Raw genomic sequence first — 21,822 nt, 5'->3', positions numbered from 1 at the left:
GAACCAGATGGTACGCGTTGCGAAGGTCGAGTTTGGAAAATATTTTAGCCTTGCACAGAGGGCTGAAGGCAGCGTCCATAAGCGGCAGCGCGTATTTGTTGTGGACCGTGATCTCATTGAGACCACGATAGTCGATACACGGGCGCAGGGTACCATCTTTCTTCTGAACAAAGAAGAACCCGGCTCCGACAGGGGATGAAGAGGGACGAATGAGACCAGCGGCCAGAGACTGGTTGACGTATTCCTCCATGCATGAGCGTTCGGTCTGGGAGAGGTTATACAGCCGTCGGGAAGGTAATGTGGACCCCGGAAGCAGGTCAATGCCGCAGTCGTATGGTCGATGGGGAGGAAGTGAGAGAGCCAAGTCCTTGGAGAACACCTCCCCGAGGTCGTGGTACGCCGCCGGAATCGTGGAAAGGTCTGGTGGCTTGGGAACCGGAACCGGAGAGGTAGAAGGAGCGGGCAGTGCTGAGCGGAGGCAGCGGGAGTGACATGGAACGCTCCAGCTGGAGAGTTGCCCAGACGACCAGTCGAACCGGGGATTGTGGAGCGCCAACCAGGGCAGGCCCAGCACGATCGGGGAGGAAGACGACGGAATCAGGAACAATTGAAGCAGCTCGTGGTGGTTGCCGGACAGGACCAGGGCGATGGGTCTGGTGCGATGAGTGACTGTGGCCAGGATCTTGCCGTCGAGGTCGTGGATCTCCTTCGGAGTCTCGAGCGGGATCGTGGGGATCCCGGCCTGGAGGGCAGTGTCTAAGTCCAGGAAACAGTCGTCCGCGCCTGAATCGATCAGACAGGGAAGCGTGACCGACTTCTGGTCCCACCGGAGTTGACCAGGGAGGATCACGCGCTTCTTTGCGGGACAGGAAACGGCACCGCCCGCCAACACTCCTGCGTGTGTTGGCGGACTTAGTCTTTTGGCCGTACTGGACAGTTTGCCCGTTGATGGCCCAGTTCGCCGCAGTAGAGGCAGGCCCCGCTTCTCACCCTCACCGTCCGCTCCGCGGAGGTGAGTCGAGTACGCCCCAGCTGCATCGGTTCAGGTGAACCAGGAAAGGTAGCAAAAGGGGGCAGAGGAATGGGAACCGGATTGTGGGGACGTGAGTGGCTAGTGACGCGCCGGCTACTCGCCGTTCTCTCTCGATCCCTCTCCTGGATGCGATTATCGAGCATGATACACAAGGCAATGAGTGAATCTAAATCGTGGGCGTCGTTCCGTGTTGCTAGTTCATCGCGTATTTCTCTATTCAGATTTCTAACGAACATAGCGCGCAGCGCCGCGTCGTTCCACGAACTCTCCGCAGCGTGAATGCGGAACTGAATAGAAAAATCGGCCACCGACGAATTGCCCTGTTCAGTGTTGATTAATTTGGTGGAGATGTCGGACTCCCGAGGAGAGTGATCGAAAACCTTGCACAACTGGGTGGTGAACGATGAGTAGCTAACGGAAGCGGGAGCTGCGTGCGATAGCGTGGCCGTTGCCCACTGAGCGGCTCGCCCCGACAACAAATTTACCACGAAGGCTATCTTGGCGTTGTCATCGGGGTAGGTGCGTGGTTGAAGGCTAAAGACTAGCGAGCATTGAAAAAGGAAGCTTGTGCATTTACCAATCTCCCCGGAGAATCGTTCGGGGATGGGGACAAAAGGTTCCCGCGGCGAACTAGCTGAAGTGGCTAAGTCAGCGCTACTAGCCGCAACTACCCGCTCCGCGCTAGCGGAAACGGACGTGGCGGAGGCTACGGGAGGGTTAGCCGACCTAGCAGCATTAGCCGAAAGTTCGCGGAGTGAAAGGGAGATTTCGGCAAGCATCTGACTATGGCGCCCGATGAGTGCGCCCTGGGCGGAAATAGCCTGTTTTAATGCGTCAAAGTCCGCCGGGTCCATGTTGGTCAGATCGTTATGTAATGATTAGTGGCGTGGACCCGAAAGCAGACGGAGACGGAGGTGACTATTTCAAAACAATATAAATTTATTTACAAAAGTGTATAACAAAAAGCGACTTCCCAAACGTGGGAAGCGATAGGGGATAGATGGAGGAATAGGAGGAAAATTGTCCTTGCAGCTACTGCGGGGGTGACTCGGCAGGTCGACGTAAATCCAGAGTGGAAACAACTCACGAACGTGGCACAGGAGATCCCAGGAGAATAGGGAGACCGGAACAGCCAAGGAATTGAAGACCAGCAAGAGACGTGACGACCTGGAGCGGAGACGAACGGGTAAGTAACTTTGTGAGGTAAGTACAGCGAGAGAGCTAGCAGCATGTCTTTACCCATGTAAGTTCGAAAACGATCTGACACCGGTGAGGAGAAATGGCTCCGCCTTTAAGCCCCGCTGATTACACATCTGGTGCAGGTGAGGAGGAGCCGCGCAGGTGCAAATGATCACCGGTGTCTGGGAACTGGGTCAGCCACGCCCCCTGCAGAGTCAGAGGAGAGGGAAAAAGCAGCAGCCACAAAAACAACACTAATAATAAAATTGAGGAGAAGGTGCAGGTGGAATCGTAACAGACTTTCTTCTAAAAAAAAAAGGTATTTCGGAATGACTTGAAATTTACCATCATAATAGTCGGCATCGCCCTGAACAAGGATCCGTTGAAAATATTTGCAAACCTCTTAAGGAGTAATTTGAATGAATTTTTGAAAATCAGGAAATTATCCATTTGCCCTGATGCACTTTGACAGTGAGCTGACTTTCTTCTCAAAAAAAAAAAGTATCTCGGAATGACTTGAAATTCACCATCATAATAGTCGGCATCGCCCTGAATAAGGATCGGTTGGAAATATTTGCAAACCTCTTAAGGAATAATTTTAATGAATTTTTTTTAAATTCAGGAAACGATCAATTGGCCCTGATGCACAAGTGCTGAATAAATGAGTGCAGGGATTTTTCCTCGCTGCATGAACCTCCCACTGGAGCCCGGGATAACATCTCGCCCGGAGCATGAAGCTGCGAACGGGCGAGCGTTAATCACTGATTAAGAACATTTTTACATTTCATTCCTTTTAATTATCTCTATGTCGTTCCTGAAACAGTGGGACTGTTATGCAGAGTAGAACATGTGCGTGCAGACGGTTAAAAACACGCTGGATTATTATCTGGGTCAAGTTCACCACAGCCTCAGGAGTTTTTCTTTTTCTTTTTAAACCAGGATTAGAATGGCAGAAAATAAATTGGCTTATTTTTCCTTGAAGAACTAAAAAAAAATTGATTTTCTTCACTTTTCTCATCATATCAACCATCCAGTAATATGGAGTATTACTGGATGGTTGAGTGACATCATACGTTTCTGTGTTGATACAGTGATGAATATTATATATTTAATAATAATATATAATAATAATTATATATGTATAACGTTTTGGAAAAAAACAACTTTTGTTCAACTTTATCCTATTTTTTTTAATCTACTTTTTCAACATTTAAAGGCGCCATATGTAAGAATGTGGCCAAAAACGGTTACTGCAATCAAATTAAAAATACAGAGGTCTTTTAGGCATTGTTTTCTGACGTAACCGGCAACCCGTGGTTGCTCGGCAGCTGAGACTCTACTGACTGCAATGATTGGTAGACGGCGGCAGGTGGCGCCACATGACGCCAAAACATGATTTCAAAACATAAACATGATTTGCAGTCTGCAAAATATATATTTTTTAATGCAAATATTTTGTCTGTACTGTTGTTGTTGGTGAGTTCAGTTTGTTATATGAACATTATTCCTGAGTCTCTGTGACATATTAGGAGGATTTTATGGCCAGTTGCTTTAGATTTATTACATAATGCACCTTTAAATAGTATAAATAGTATCTTCAAGAAGATTCACTCAAACATGGTGTATTAGGTTTTATTCTGGGTACTTGTATACATATAGATGTACAGGCAGTTACTGTGCTCCGTGACTGTGTTTCTTGCTCTGCATGTGGCCACGTCACAGGATTAACACTGCGATATATGAAATTCTCTCTAACTTGCTGCCACTGATGATGATTCAGGCGACTCCTTGCTAACACTGTTAGCCTCGCTTCTGTGAACCCGGGGCGAATACAAGCGTAAACGCACAATGGGGCCCGAGAAAACGTTCAAACCCTGTTATAAATGTGTGAAAACTTGACAACAGCTAGGGCTACCGAGATACAAAAAGTATCTCGAAACGACTTGAAATTCTCCATCATAATAGTCAGCATCGCCCTGAACAAGGATCGGTTGGAAATATTTGCAAAACTCTTAAGGAATAATTTTAATGAATTTTTGAAATTCAGGAAATGATCCATTTGCCCTCATCCTCTTTGACAGTGAGCGGACTTCAGTCTCAAAAACAAAAAGTATCTCGGAACGACTTGAAATTTACCATCATAATAGTCGGTATCGCCCTGAACAAGGATCGGTTGAAAATATTTGCATGTCTCTTACGGAATAATTTTAATGAATTTTTGAAATTGACAGTAAACTTTAGTCTCAAAAACAAAAAGTATAGGTACACGCACAATGGGGCCCTAGAAGACGCTCACACCCTGTTATAAATGGGTGAAAACTTGACAACAGCTAAGGCTACAACAAAAAAAAAAAACACATTGTCCTTAGAGAGATTCAAAGAAAAACCCAGTGGCTACAACATCATTGTATAAAAGTGAAGTGAATTCAAGTCTGACATGGACTAGAACTCTATTTGAACCCTCATGACTTCAAGTGTAGTCTGCACAAGTCAAATCAAATGGATACACAGTAGAAAAATAAGATTTCCAAGATATTCCACTTATCTATTTTCCTCGACATCACAAACAACAACAACAAAAAACGTCGGTCTGGACAATCAGCCAGGTACAGCATTCACGACTTGAGATGAAATTAAGAGATACGGTGAGTGAGTAGGAAACAAACACATAAATAAAGACGTAAAGACATAAAGACGTCTCAGGACTGCAAACACAATTTTAGGAACACACACTCAGGAAACCCTGAGAGCACCAGAGCCACCGTGGAGTTGGAAAAGTTAAGATGTAAAGTTAAATATATTACATCCACATATTTACTCTCAAGCATGAACTACATAAAAATCCTAATATTGCTTTATTTATTTTAATGTGGGTTACTTTTAATTTCATGAATTTCCACAAAACAATAGAAGGACGAGGTTTACTTTATTCTGTTTTTCTTCTCCAGTTTATGGCTAAAGGTCGGCTACAAACAGCAATGAAATGTGTGAGTTCTTAAGGCGAGAAAACTATCATTATTTTGTGTATAGTACGTCTGAATTTAAAAACTAATATGCAAAATTATCTTAAATTTTATGGGTTTTATCGCTCCAGGTTAATTTTATTAGAGTGAAGAGGGGACAAAAATGGCTCTTTTCATAGTAAAAGGTTGCAGATCCCTGGACCTCATGTGAATTTAAAATAAATAAATACATTAATTAATTAAATAAATAAATAGATAAATAAATAAATAAATAAATAACCAAATAAAAAAAAAAAAAAATCTTAATTTTATTGATTTTGTGGCGCCAGATTCATTTTATTTGGGTGGAGAGGGGACAAAAACGTCTCTTTTCATAGTAAAGGTTGCAGATCCCTGGACTTCATGTGAATTTTTTTTAAATAAAATAAATAAATACATTAATTGATTAATTAATTGATTAATTAATTAATTAATTAATAAATAATTAATTGAATAAATAATTAATTAATTAAATGAATACATACATAATTAAATATATAATGAGACACATGAATAAATAAATACGTTAATAAATAAATAACCAAATAAATAAATAAAACAAAATAATCTTCATCTTATGGTTTTTGTGGCTCCAGATTCATCTTATTTGGGTGGAGAGGGGACAGAGATGGTTCTTTTCATAGTAAAGGTTGCAGATCCCTGGACTTCATGTGAATTTAAAATAAATAAATACATTAATTAATTGATTAATTAATTAATTAAATAAATAAATAATTAATTAAATAGATAAATAAATAACCAAATAAATAAATAAAAAGAATCATTTTATGGATTTTGTGGCTCCAGATTCATTTTATTTGGGTGGAGAGGGGACAAAAATGGCTCTTTTCATAGTAAAGGTTAAAAAGTAAAAGATGTTAAAATAAATGCAGTTAAATCTTAAGATTTCCTCTGGTGGTTCAACATTTCATAACAATCCATCAAACAGTTGTTGGGATATTTCATTCTGGACCAAAGTGGTGCACAGGCACACGGCCACGACCATCTCTCAGGTGAGGAGAATACAAACGTATGCCCAGAGGATACAATGTAACCAGCATACCAAAACACTGGCACATTTTCACAGCTTCATTCTTTGATACAAACATCTCCAGATTACGTCCGAGCAGGTCAGCGCAAAAACAACAGCTCTGTGACGCTTTAAACTGTGGTGAATCAGAGCAGCTTTCAACACATGTTATTTTCTAACGAGGCAGCGAGAGCTCGCCCTCAAATCTGCAGATGAGATGCACACACACACACACACACACATCCTCTCACAACTTGACATTCCCGACGGACACTTGTGTGAGCGTCCACCGGTGACAGCAGAGTCACAGACGCTGTTGCAGGGAATGTCATCACTGGGCTTTGAGAGGAGTCGTGTAGTAACTGCTGCCTGCAGAGAAACCTGACTTCAGCCTAATGTGACACAGAATGGAGAGGCTTTGGAAATGGATTTGTGTGTGTGGAGCCATCGTATGTGCACTTAGAACAACTCATTGAATGTTTCTCTTTACGATGGTGATCGTGCAAAATGATGCGAGTGTGAGATTCTCAGCCGTGGAAATAAGAGTCAGTGGTAATTGTCTGAAAGTGTATGGTATCCACTGCTATTAGAAGAAAAACTAACATTACTGTTACACCTTAAACCATTTCAAATGTATTATTACATCATCGTATACTGTAAAATAGACACTGAGGCTGGAAGACGGCCACTGTTTCACTGTTTCTGAAGTATTTCTGTATATTTTGTGAGTGACGCTCGACCAATAACCAATAACCAATATAAACTCATTGTCATTTGGACGACCACAGTACGACTTAAACAGGACATTATGGCTGTCATGAATGATAACTTCAAATTTACTGATATAAAATAAAATAAAATAAAATATAAAATAATAAAAATAAAATGAAATAAAATAAATAAAAATACAATAATAATAAATACAATGATTAAAAATAAAATAATAATTAAAATAATTAAATTAAATAAATAATACAACATTTGATAAACAATTAAAAATTAAATAATAATAATAAAATAAATAATTAATTTAAATGATAATACTAAGATAATTAAATAAATAAATTTGATAAATATTTGATAAATAACTAAAAATAAAATAATAATAATTAAATTATAAATTAAATTAATTATTAATTATTTTAAATAATACTAATGAATAAATAAAATAATACAAAATAATGATAATAATAATAATAATAATTAAAATAATTAAATAAATAGATAAATAATAAAAATGATACATAATAAATTAATAAATATAATAATTAAAAACAAAATAATAATAATTAAAATAAATAAATAAATAAATAATTAATAAAGAAAGAAATTAATAAAGAAATAATAAATAAAATTGTATTGTGTAGGCAGCTTTTGTTTAGAATATCTGTATTTATGCACACACACACACACACACACATATGCAGAGTAGCGTGTGCAGCAGTGTTGTGCCTCAATAATGCACCATGTCATCTTTTTCTAATCTGGGATTGACTAATCCTCAGACGTTCCTGATCCAGTCAGGCAGAGAGAGAGTAAGAGGAAAGAGACAAACACTTGGAGGCTGAGAAAGAAAAGTTTCCTTTGCTCTGATGAGCAGTTTCACAGTGAACGGTTGATGTTCACTCTGCTGCTTCCTCTTCAGTGACTGAGTGAGTGGACTCTGTGTGGACTGTGTGTGGACCATGTGCACCACCATCATGTTCCTCTCCACTGTGGCTCTGCTGCTGCGCCGACATTTCACCAGCCGAGCACAGACGTAAGTTGGTTTTCCTGAGAATTCAGTGCATTTTTGTATTCTTTTTCTTTAACTTTACTTAGAATGAAATTGGACGCTAACTTTGGTATGAATTCCAAGCCATTGAAAATTATGATTTGCCATGCAACCGAATTTATTCGGAACTTTTATTTTAATATACAGCAAATATTCATTTATTTTAATGACTCTTTTGTTTGGCCTTTGAGAATATTAAAGCTCCAGTATGCAACTGTTTGGACTATTGACTCTATACTGCCCCCCACAGTTTATGGTGGTATTGCACCGCTCCATATTTATTCCCAAGTTTCACTGTTTTTTTCCTGTGTTTTCCTTTGTTAAACAGGTAAAAACAGTTCTGAAAACACGATGTTCTCTTCATTTTGTGGGTCAAATAGGGTTTTGTGGCTTCAGATTAATTATTTTTTTGGGAAAAACAGCTTCTTCTGATTCTTCAGATGAGCACGAGCAGGGATCTTAATATTTCAACGTCAGACTCACAGTCTTCAGCATTGATTCCTTCACGTATAACTCTGTGTAATGAGGTGTGAAGCCTCAGTCGGAGGTCCGTCCGTGTCTAACGTCGGGGCCGCGACGACGACTTCGTTATCCAAGCCTCCGTCCGTCCGTCCTCCCCGTCCTCGCCTTCAAACGCCGAACCCCTGCTCAGAGTCCGTCCTTGGATCTTTAGCTCATTAAGACGTTGAACATCTGATGATGAACAAAGCAATTACGTCGTATAACGTGTGTGTGTGTGTGTGTTCAGGTCCCGAATCGATTCGAGTGTGCGTGACCGACCGTGTGCCAGGAAACAAGCGATGATTACTGTGAAATGTTTTTGTCCGTGTGAGGTTATAGTCAGCCTTCATAGTGACTGACACGCAGTCACCGATGGGGAATCTCTGGGAACTGGATGCTATTCTGAGCCGCTAAACAATGAACCGCTGAGATTAGTGCGTGGACACTGACGAGCTCGAGAAGCTGAAGCAGCTTAAAGCGGAACTAGACTGGAAGTTCCTATTAACGCTGTTTTTTAGTGTGTATCTGCGTCATTACCTTGTTTATGAAGCCCTGAAGGTTCTAAACAAACAGTTCAGCCACTGCTGAGAACGCTGTGTTTTATTGTAATCTCGGGGCTCAACGAGATCTCTGAAAAAACCCGTAATAGTTACGTAAGCAGCGGTTCTCTGGGTCTGACTCCGGGTCAAAGGTCGTCAAAGGGACTGCGGCGGGGAGTCGTGAAGAAGCTATTTTTAAACACTGTTAAAACAATGTTTTGATAATGAGGAGCAGTGCATCAACCGTTCCAGAGTGGGGAGCTGTGCTTCTGAGAACGGATGTGCTGGATAGTACTGGCCAATCACAAGACTCTGTCTTCTGGGGGTGAAAGTTCACTCTGAAATCTCGCAGCAGAAAAACACTGTCAGAAAAGAGAGATTTCTATCGGCTCGTTTACAGCAACTAGGAGGTTTTTGACCATAAAAACAAGTCAATGTATGTAAGTAGACCTCCATAACTAACATATATGTGCAACAGGACCACTCTATGTGAGCTTTAATGATTCTGGTTTTTGAAAAGGAGTGATGTTAGGGTTAGGGCTAGCAGTTCACCGTAAAAGAGCAAAACCCTGATAACCAGGGAGTCGGTAGTTTGAGGTAGACTACTGGCGTCACTGAGAAATAAACGACTATTCTAGCTGGTTTTTAATGGAATATGTACATTAGGGATGTGAATCTTTGGGTGGCTCACGATTCGATTCGATTTTTCGGCTCACGATTCGATTCAAACGATTCTCGATTCAAAAATCAATACAATGCATAGTGTGTTAAGGCAAATTATGGCATCAAAACAATAAAGTTTGTATGATCTGACAAAAGTTCACATTTAGTAATTCAAAACAAATAAAAACTAACTTACTGTACAAAACATAACTTGCATAAATAAAAGCTTAGGCTAGCTGCCTTTTTCTCCTGGAAGTAAAAAAAATAAAATAACTGTACACAAATAACACAAACTGGTGTTTTGTGTGGTTTTTCAAAATAGAAAATTAAAAAAAATAAACAAGAAAAAACTTTTATATATAAAACCTTTTTTTTCTTTTCGAAAATTTTTGAGGTTTATGAATCGATTCAGAATCGTGGATGATTAGAATCGCGATTCCTATGTGAATCGATTTTTTCTCCCACCCCTAATGTACATAGGTGTATAGAGGCCCATCTCCAGTGTTTTAATGATACATTGTGTTTGCTAATGGCGTCAGAAGACTATTGGATGGTTAGAAAACCCTTGTGGGATGACGTTAGCACAGCTGAAAACAGTTTTATTTGGAATAAAAATCATTATTTCTAATCTCGTCAATGTCTTGACTATATTTTCTACTCATTTTGCAACTCTTTTGATGAATAAACTGTATAAGTGAGCCCAAACTTTTGATAGATTAAATTCTCCCATCATCTATTCTCTCCCTAACCCAATCACTTCCTCTTCCTCAGCTTTCCCAAAGACTCTGTGGAGAAGGAGGCGTCTTCCTCCTGCAAACAGCACAGCAGAACCTGTGATTGAGACTCTGTACCACAGGTACAATAACGATCGACCAAAAAATGTCTCATTTCTGTTTTCTGGTTCTCTTGTGTAATAATAGCTATTTTTAGTTTGGGTGTGTTTTTACCCATAGTTTGAATCATACAAACTCAAAACATACGAAGGAATCAGTGCCATCCATAGGATCCGGAAAAAGCTGCTGGCACTACAGCAACAATACAATAAAGTTTGAAAAGTACTGTGTGTGTGTGTGTGCAGCTTGTAAAAATCCACAAAGAAAATCTTTCATGGAAACATTTGTCTTTTGTTTGCAGTTATTTAATTGATTAAAGATGATGGTTTTTGTGCTTCTCAACTAAGCTTAAAGGTGCATTATGTAATAAATCATAAAATGCTCCTAATATGTCACAGAGACTCAGGAATAATGTTCATATAACAAACTGAACTCACCAACAACAACAGTACAGACAAAATATTTGCATTAAAAAAAATATTTTGCAGACTGCAAATCATGTTTTGGCGTCATGTGGCGCCACCTACCGCCGTCTACCAGTCATTATTGCAGCCAGTAGAGTCTCAGCTGCCGAGCGACCACGGGTTGCCAGTTACGTCAGAAAACTAAAACCTAAAAGACCTCGGTATTTTGAATTTGAGTGTAGTAACCGTTTTTGGCCACATTCTTACATACGGCGCCTTTTACTAGCGTTAGCTTAGCTTGAGTAAACCACCCGTCTGTTGCAGTGATGTCGAGCTCCGTCTGCGACATCGTGATTAATTTTTGATTTGATTCAAAATGGAAAAAAAAACCTGTGTGTTTGTACTTGCGGCATACTGAGGACCAGTGAGGGTTTTTAACCAACAAAGTGAGGTCATTTTTACGAAGTGAGGACATTTTTGCCCGGTCCTCACTTTGTTTTCATTGAAATAACTTCCTTCGGTTGTAAACATGCTATACTCGTATAGGTCCTCAATTTTGGTACAAAAACCCAGTTTTCCAGCCCTGGTGTTTCACACACTTTTTGCTCTGGGGCTCCACCTGCAGACATTTTATGGTACTGCACCCAGTTTTTTTTTTTTTGTTTTTTTTATAGATGTCATTCATGAAGTAGATATTTGTAATCGTGTTGATTTATAAAGTGGAAACGCTGGTCCTCACTTTGTCAGCACTTTTACCCGGTCCTCAGTATGCAGCAAGTACAAGAATATACATGTGTGTGTGTGTGTGTGTGTGTGTGCGTGTGCGTGTGTGTGTGTGTGTGTGTGTGTGTGTGTTCGCCCAGGACTGAGTCTGCTGTGATCAAAAGGAACATGAGTCAAAGTCATCATGCAACACGTGTCAGTAAATGATGAAATACTTTGAATATTTCCCCTTTAATCCCCCTCTGCTCTCTCTCCTCTGCACAGATGTGAGTTTAGATGTGGAATAATTTCCTGAGGTCCACGACCAGACCTCCTGGTGAGTTCATCCAATTCATCCAATTCTGGACTCTGGACTTCTAGAGGGTGGCAATGCAATAATAGTGTTTATTTTGATGTCATTTAAAGGTGCACTATGTAATAAATCTAAAGCAACTGGCCATAAAATCCTCCTAATATGTCAACAGTACAGACAAAATATTTGCATTAAAAAAACATATTTTGCAGACTGCAAATCATGTTTATGTTCTGAAATCATGTTTTGGCGTCATGTGGCGCCACCTACCGCCGTCTACCAATCATTGCAGTCAGTAGAGTCTCAGCTGCCGAGCAACCACGGGTTGCCAGTTGCGTCAGAAAACGACGATGTAGTGACCGTTTTTGGCCACATTCTTACATATGGCGCCTTTAATCATGACCCTGAAATCATGCATTTTATTTGCAATATATGTGGTTTAGACTACAACTGATTTTTAGAAGACTTCTGCTGTTTTTTTTTAATAAGAATGAACTCTCCAAGACAGATTTTGAGCACTGTAAAGATAGCGAGCACGAGATAGAACCGTATAATTTTGAATACAGGATGTGTGTTTTGTTATGTTCTCTCGTCTCCAGAAAGCTTCTCTCTATGCCAGATTTCCTCTCCGGTCAAAACGGACTTATCCACGGAGACGTCGTGAGATGTTCTTCAACAGTTTAACAGCGAAACAAAAGACAATAAAACGACATATTCCTCCCAAACACAGTGCGACGGTGACTTTGTGCTGTTGTTTTGAATATTTCCAACGTCACAAACATTTCACAAATCTGTGCTCCAGTCACTCGGGAAATTATTCCGTCGCTCAGCCAGAGAAAGCACTCGGAGAGAACAAATCCCCAATAAGGCCATCCAAAAAGTCATTGAATCAGATCCGTCCAAGACAGATTGTATGGATTGTAAAAGGAGTTTGTGTTAAAAGTTGATAAAACATCTTCTCAACACACAAGCAGGTCTGGGACAACACATACAGTACTATAGCTCCCACCCTACAAACGTACTTCACTGAAAAAAATATAACCTTGCTCAAACTAAAAAAATCTAAAATAATTTGACTAACTTGAGTAACTTCATATGACCTAATTATTTTATGCTGATGTAAACAATTATACTGCACTTTTAACTTTTAGTTATTTGAAGCAAACTAATGTATTCACTTTTTACTGATTTAACTTGAATTGTTTGCATTGACACCAGTTAAATAATTTACATATATCCAAACTATATTTTTCACATTTTATTCGACTTTATTTGACCCAAAAATAATTTGTTTCCCACTTTATAAACTCTATAAAAAAGACAACTTGGCCAACAGTCAACATAACGTTTCCGGTAAATGCTAGCTAGCTAGCTGCTACTGCCAACTATAGCGAGCCAGCTAACGTTACAATCATGCTAGCTATCGCCCCATTTAAGTACTCAAATTGGGCTATTCTTTGCCATTTTAACAACACAAAACACTAAAACATTCATTTTCAGCAACTGCTTTGCTACTTACGTTTATTTTTGGATAAAAATTTTTTTTTAAGAGAAATCAAAAACTTTGTTTTGGGTCCTGTTTTGGGACGTATATTTAGTTGAGTATAAATCAAACTTGATGTCTCTAAATGCAAAAAGAATGAGTTTTACAATCAAATCAATCATTTTATCCTGTTTTAAATGGCTGTTATAACACTTTGTTCAGTGTTCTTCCATTTCTTTAAACAACAAGAGCTCGACTGAGGTTAAATTCCTAGGTATTGCCACAAACCCAGAGGTGAAATGTCTTCAAATGACCACTGATTCTGTGACTCAGTGTCAGTCAACCCCCGTATCTTACTCGGTAAACACATGATTTAGAAAAATCCTGAATCTGGATTCTATTTTCTATCATAACTCTGCTCCCAGATCAGAAATAAACAAATGCTTTTATCGTGCCGTCTTGTACGCTTCACACAAACAAACAAACAAAAACACCACGGTCATAAATGACACCGTCATTACCTTAAATCGCCCTAATTTCACGCCAGAAAATGACCAAACGCGATCGTAAAAAAAAAGAAGCCACATTTGAGTCCGCTCTGTGCAGGATTTCAGCGCCGAGTGCCTCTTTTTTTTTTTTTTTATATAACGTCATTCCAGGAGCCGGGACCATTTCCGTCGACCAAACAAATGAGATCTGGTTATTTCCTCTCTGATTGAATCCTTGTTTTCCTGTGTGTTGGGCGCAACATTCAATCTGCCCTCCTGTGGGAGCGACGGGCCGCAGAGTTGTTTCCGAAAAAGCAGACCGAAAGGACCGTTGTGTGTCGCCGCGTCGCGCATATTAAGAAGTCTATTATCGTAAAATGTCCGTGCACCAAATCCCCCCCGTAGCCAAAGTACACTACTGGCAGTGGCGGGTACTAATGTACCTAATATGTCCCTTGGAACACGGCCCTCTGCCAAGTGTGCACTCTGAATGCGAGTGTGTAATCAAGGCGGTATATGGGGCGCAGATATCTGCAGATAGCGGCGGGCAGCAGCATTTCCATATCTTGTGCCGTTGCCTCCTGCTCCTGATGAGCCAATCTGACTCAAATTACAAGGTGAAAGCCGGGGCTTTTGTGCGCCGGCTGGAGTCGAGCTGCTGGGGTAATAAGCATGGTCTTCCTGCACGCTCAGGCAGAGCATGGGAGTTGATCTAATGATGGGGGGTGGGGGTGGGGGGGGGCAGCTATGACTTCCTAATGGGCCTCAGACTGACAGACTGATGGAGGTTTTTCTTCCCTCCAATCATGAATATCATATCACATCATATCAGACCTCACTTTCTCCACACTTTGAGATTCATTATAGAGAAAAACCACGAGCGAGAGTCGGGAACTTATTAGGTTTTTTAAATGACGTACGGGTATTTTTAAAAAACGGAGAGACTTTCCACTGCGTTTGTGCCTTTCGTTTACACACAAACGGCGTTTTCGCCTCTGACAACGATTATTTCTAAAAACTCCGCTTTCGCGTTTGCACGTAAACGGAGAAAAACAGAGTTTCAAGCAATCTGCGCTCCAAAAATGCGACCTTTTCACATTTGGTTGTGATCATTTTTACATTTTTGGCACTCGGGGTGCAGAAATGTTTCTTTAGAGCAGTGTTTCCCCAATCCTGATCCTCAGGATCCTGCCATGTGTTAGATGTTGCCCTGCTCCAAAAACACCTGATTTAGAAATGTTTTTATTTAGAAAATTCACAAAAGTTTTTTTTTTAAATGACAAGTCGAAATATAAGATTTTTTTACAAAATGGACAAAAGTTGAAACATTACATTTTTGAAAAAAAAAATTGTTTTTTTCCCCCCAAATTTTTAAATTTCAAATAAAAAAAAAAATAAAAAAAAATTGGAATGTTTCAATTTTTGTCATTTAAAAAAAATGGAATGTTTAAATTTTTGTTAGTTTCAACTTTTTTTTTTCAACAAATATAATTGTTTATCTGAATCAGGGAAACATCTAAAACATGGCAGGGCAGTATTCCCTGAGGACCAGGATTGGGAAACAATGCTTTAAAAGGTACAAACAAGCAGGTACAAATCTTAAAAGGTACAGTGCTTGTACACTGATAGGGTACAACTGGTCTCGTACAGTCTCGTACTTTGCTTCCTTAGTGTGTACTGTATATTTTTTTAGTAGTATTTATTTTGTCAAAGCTATGTATTTGTCCAAAACGCTTGTGAGGAAATCAATCCTGACACCTGCAGTGTTGTGAGAATAACAAGGTGTTCCCCTCGGGCCAGCATGACACAGTCTGTTCTCTTCCCAGCATCACCAGGAAACCACTTCAGGAAATGAGGATATAAATATATATATACAGACTGTGGAGGAGCTGCCGCTGACAGGTCACGGATAAGCACCATGAGATCTGACCCTGTGCTTGACACCGAGCTGCAGGAAATGAGATGATGGGGAAGCCACAGCGGTGACCAGCCTAGTTATCACCATAAATACCTCTGAACAGGAAGGAAACCTGATCAAAAAGACGCTTATAAAGCTGTTCTGAACATTGGTACAGGTCACTTTAACGTTTGATGATGGCACACACACGGGGAGGACATGCTAACGCTATGCACAAAGGCCAAACAAGATAATTTATATCACAAAAATAGTGACTTTCTTTAGTTAAGGTTGATTTATGAAACAGTTTCTATTAAAAAGTACAAACCAGTGTAGCTAAGCTAATATAAACTTGCATACTGAGATAATGATTTCTTTAATACGTTACCGCATTAGCTTGGTGCGTTAGCATGTTAACCTTTGCTAATTAGCCTTCAAAACAAAGTGTAGCGAATGCTAATGTCATACTGTGCGTTGACATATTTAAAAAAATAATGCAGTACTTTAACAGCCCAGCCGTTTATTGAGAGAAACTGAACGTGCTATATTTGTATTTAAGTGTATAATTCCTTTAAAGTAAATAACAGTGACTTGCTTTAGTTATGGTTGATTTAAGAAACAGTTGCTGTTAAAAAGTACAAACCAGAGTGTAGCTAAGCTAACAAACTCTACATACTAATAGATGTAATGTTTTCTTTAATATGTTAACCACATTAGCTTGACGTGTTAGCAAGCTAACCTTTGCTAATTAGCCCTCAAAACAAAGAGTAGCGAATGCTAATGTTATACTGTGTGTTGAGATAATTTTAAAATAATGCGGTTATGGTTGATTTAAGAAACAGTCACTGTTAGATAGCACAAACCAGTGTAGCTATGCTAACATAAGCTATACATACTGAGATGTAATGTTTTCTTTAATACGTTGACCACATTAGCTTGGCGCGTTAGCATGTTAACCTTTGCTAATTAGCCTTCAAAACAAAGTGTAGCGAATGCTAATGTCATACTGTGTGTTGACATATTTTAAAAAATAATGCAGTACTTTAACAGCCCAGCCGTTTATTGACAGAAACTGAACATACTATATTTGTATTAAAGTGTATGATTCCTTTAAAGTAAATAACAGTGACTTGCTTTAGTTATAGTTGATTTAAGAAACAGTTGCTGTTAGATAGCACAAACCAGAGTGTAGCTAAGCTAACATAAGCTCTACATACTGAGATGTACATTAATGTTTTCTTTAATATGTTTACCACATTAGCTTGACGTGTTAGCATGCTTACCTATGCTAATTAGCCTTCAAAACTAATTGTAGCAAATGCTAATGTCATACTGTGTGTTGAGATATTTTAAAATAACGCATTATCTTCACAGCCACAGTGTTTCACAGAAACTGAACATACTATATTTGTATTTAAGTGTATTATTCCTTTAAATTAAATTGCTAAATCATACACTTTCGATACCAAATAGCACGTGAAGGAAAGTAGAAATAAAAAGGTAGAAAAATAAATACTGTACTATTGTATTTCTGAGTACCACAGTTTGAGAACCATGGCACTAAAGTAATCACTTGGTGAAATGTTTATTATTTTCCTTCTGTTATAGAAACACATGCCTTGTGTTGTTTCGTAAGATGTCAGTTTGTACACAAACAACAGAAAACAGCAGCTTCCACTTCACTACTCCTCAGTAAACACTACGTGTCAGTCATGCCCTCGGGCTCCAACGCAACATCATTATTTATTTTTTTAAACTGAATTTCAACATTAACGTTACATGGACTCATTATAATGAAGTCAGGCACATTGGTTCAGGGTGAATATCACCCTCTCTCTCTCTGTGGCACATATCAGTGATCATGACCATCATCACAGTTGGCTCTTAAATCTCAAACTTCCCCCACAACCATGCTTCAAAAACCAGGTCACGAGAATGAATATAATAAGGAATAATTCCTCAGTGCAGAAGGAGAGACCAGGGACCCCCCCCCCCCCAGACTGCAAATCATGTTTATGTTTTGAAATCACGCTTTGGCGTCATGTGGCGCCACCTACCGCCGTCTACCAGTCATTGCAGTCAGTAGAGTCTCAGCTGCCGAGCAACCACGGGTTGCCAGTTACGTCAGAAAAACGAAACCTAAAAGACCTCGGTGTTTTGAATTTGAGTGTAGTAACCGTTTTTGGCCACATTCTTACATATGGCGCCTTTAAAGATAAATAATAAATAAACAACTTAAATAGCAGTATTTGATTGATGTGTTTCCTGGGGAAGGTGGACATTATTATTTGAATGATTTGATAATTTTCATTTAAATTTAACCATTAATACTAATATATGTAGACACTAATAGTCCTCTTACTTAAATGCATGTGAATATTATATATTCAGACTATTTGTCAGGCAAAACAGAAACGTGTAGGTGATTTCATTTTCAAAAATTAATCATTGCTTGCAGGCAAAATAATTTGCAATAGCACCGAAATGTAATTTTAAAAGCTAATGTCATCAAATTTGTTATGGACTTGGATGTTGCCTTGGGGCTGAATCCTAGCAACTTTAAAGGTGCCATATGTAAGAATGTGGCCAAAAACGGTTACTACATTCAAATTCAAAATACCGAGGTCTTTTAGGTTTAGTTTTCTGACGTAACTGGCAACCCGTGGTTGCTCGGCAGCTGAGACTCTACTGACTGCAATGATTGGTAGACGGCAGTAGGTGGCGCCACATGCAAAAAAATGTTTTTACATTAAAACATTTTTTTAATGCAAACATTTTGTCTGTACTGTTGTTGTTGGTGAGTTCAGTTTGTTATATGAACATTATTCCTGAGTCTCTGTGACATATTAGGAGGATTTTATGGCCAGTTTATTACATAATGCACCTTTAATTCTTTAAAATGAGAGAAATGTTTGTGGTTTCAAAACGAAAAACATCTCTGCTCATCATTTTTTGACAAACTGACCCAACTCCAGATGTCGCATTTGTGCAAATAAGAAAAATGATAATAAGGTGACCTATAAGGCTCGTCTACAGCAGACTGAATAACTCTACGTGAACCACGTTGGCGTTGACGACGTTATTATTTTTCGAATGACTGTAGATTTCTCAACGTTGTCGCCATAAATCCTCTCGTTTTACAGCTGCAAATGTTCCATTGTTTGCATAACCGACTCTGAAGAAACAGAGCAGAATTAAGGGGCAACTGATGGAGAACTGGGCCGACAGGAGAGACCTTTCTGCATCAGACCCAGATGGAGAGTGTGTCATGTTGATATGCCAGCGCTAACTCACTAAAATGCTGAGGTATATATGACACATTCCTGCCTCCCACTCACTTCTCTGTCAGCGTGTCTGAGATAATAGCAATAAGGCAACGACGGGCTCTGCAAGTTCTATGCAAAAAAAACTTAACCAAAATTAGAAAAAAACGACATACTATACTATGTCGTCCCAAAAAATAAAACTTTTTTTTTTTGAAAATTAAAAAAAATGTTTTTGCTCCAAATTGAAAAGAAATAAAAAATTTGCCCAAAAATTTGACAAAAACGACATACTATACCATGTAGTCCAATATATGACAAAAGACAACATACTATACAAAAAATATTTTTTTTTGAAAATTAAAAAAAAAAGTTTTTGCTCCAAAATTAAAAAAAAACATTTGCTACAAAAAAAAAAATTTGCTACAAAAAAAAAAAAATTTGCTACAAAATTTAAAAAACATATTTTTCTCCAAAATTTGACAAAACGACATAGTATACTATACTATGTCAGCCAACATATAACAAAAAACGGTTACTGTTACTGTATTCGCCGTATTGATATGTGCTGAGTTGACATCTGTGCCGCGTCGCTCCAAACGGCACATAATGACAGCTTATTAGTTATTAGGCTTGTTTAGAAGATGAAACCAGATGGCGAGGAAAGCCAGTGATTGCAATTAGTGCAAACTAGGGCACGTGTGCAGAGAGAGTGTGCACTTTTCAAAGTGCACGGCCTGCATTCATCGCCCCCACTGTGATGAAACCCTCTCAAAAGCTATATATGCTCAAGCACGTATGGGGCGAGGCCGTGGATGTGTCGCTTAAATCCCCATGAAAAAACACACCATAATGCAGGGGGGGGGGAAGGACCAGGCAGCCACAGAAGAGCGCGCAGCTGGATCGACTGCGGAAGCCAGAGTCGACATTCACGTGGCTCCTCTGCCGCTCCTCAGCTGTGCCACTTACAAATCAATAGCGTTTAGGTAATCAGCATCTACCCTGCAGTTTGGAAATGAAAGGCCTCTTTTGTTGGCGAGGGGTTGATCGTGTGTGTGTGCACGCTAAAGAAAACATGCATGTTTTTCCAGAGCTTTTCTTTTCATTGCAGCAAATTACATAACATGTTCATATTCACAGTGAGTTCCTGCAGAAACGCTGCAAAGAAGGTGATGCCCATCCATCTATCTATCTATCTATCTTCTGCCGAGGGAAATTTAGGAGCACAAGACTTGCATGTAAATATGTTCCATTTTGTTTCCCCTCTGGCTCCAGGTGTTTACTGGGACCATTAATTTCCATCTGCATATATATCCTCCTCCTCCTCCTCCTCCTCCTCCTCCTCCTCCTCCTCCTCCTCTCCAGTGCCTGGAGGGGAACAAGAATACAGGAGTGACTTTTATTTGACCAGGGAGAAGGCAGGCATGCAGGCAGGCAGGAAACTTCTTCATTATTTTCCTCCAAAGTGGAGCGGTGAAGATAAACGATGCTGCCGCTAACTGATTCCACAGCGGCACAGATGACGGTGTATATATATGTGCAGGTGCATGGCACAAACAAACACACAGAGATGCTGGAAACATCATCAAACACAAGTTTCCATATAGTAAACAAAACATGGAACGTCACAGGCATTTAAACGTGCCGACGTCACGCGTGGCAAACTCGAGGCCCGGGGGCCAGATGTGGCCCGCCACATCATTTTATGTGGCCCCCGAGTTCTTTGCTGCTTTAAAGACCTATTTTCCAACTCAGCCGGTGTGATGGAGACGTCTGGAGACGTTTTCAAGAAATTTCATTCAGTTCTTCTAGTTGCCGAGTTCGCTGGTGCTATGGCTAGCGCAAGTCAATGGTACAGGTTAGCATTAGCATTCTGTGTTGATATGAGATACAGATATGTACGTCGACAGTCTGCCGTTACAACTGATTTGCCTCGGGTGCACTGTGGAGTCGGTATGAGTGTTTTTAATGCCATGCTAACTTGTATCATTGACTTGCACTAGCCATAGCATCAGCGAACTCGGCAACTAGAAGAACTGAATGAAATTTCTTGAAAAAACGTCTCCAGACGTCTCCATCACACCGGCTGAGTTGGAAAATAGGTCTTATGTCCAAAATTCCAAACCATCCCTTTAAGGCGCGTGTTGACATAATAACCTACATTTCCCACAATGCATGGCAGAAGTGACGGCATCCCCGCCGCTAGTTTGCAGTGTATCCAGGGCCGGCCCAAGGCATTATAAGCGAACTAAGCAGCTGCTTAGGGCCCCGTGACCACTAGAGGGCCCCCAAGAGCAATTAACTAAAAATAATAATAATAAAAGTTTGGATTGCTGTAGTTTGAGAATTTTTCCTCCCCATTTTTACCAAAGCTTTTTCACAGTTTTTACATACATATTTTATATTTTATTTATAAACCATATTTATTACCTTGTTCCGGGTGCCTCTGTTGATTTACATTATTATTTAAGTATTTGTTTGTTTATTTTATTTAATGCTGTGTTTTTTTTTTTACATACAAGAGTCAAATATTTCTATTACAGGAGTAATTTTTTGATTTTCAGACCTTAATATCTTAATATTTTATTTATAAACCGTTTGGTTTTATGTATTGATTCTATGTGTCGCCAGTAGGGGGAGTTGCTGAGTTTGCCAAATAATATTAATTGAAATATTTTTCTGTAAGTTTGCAAATCTGGTGTCTTGTTGACCAATGAT

This window comes from Microchirus variegatus, assembly GCF_963457635.1.
Source record: "Microchirus variegatus genome assembly, chromosome: 23".
NCBI lineage: Eukaryota > Metazoa > Chordata > Actinopteri > Pleuronectiformes > Soleidae > Microchirus > Microchirus variegatus.
Note: the sequence above shows the minus strand (reverse complement) of the source record.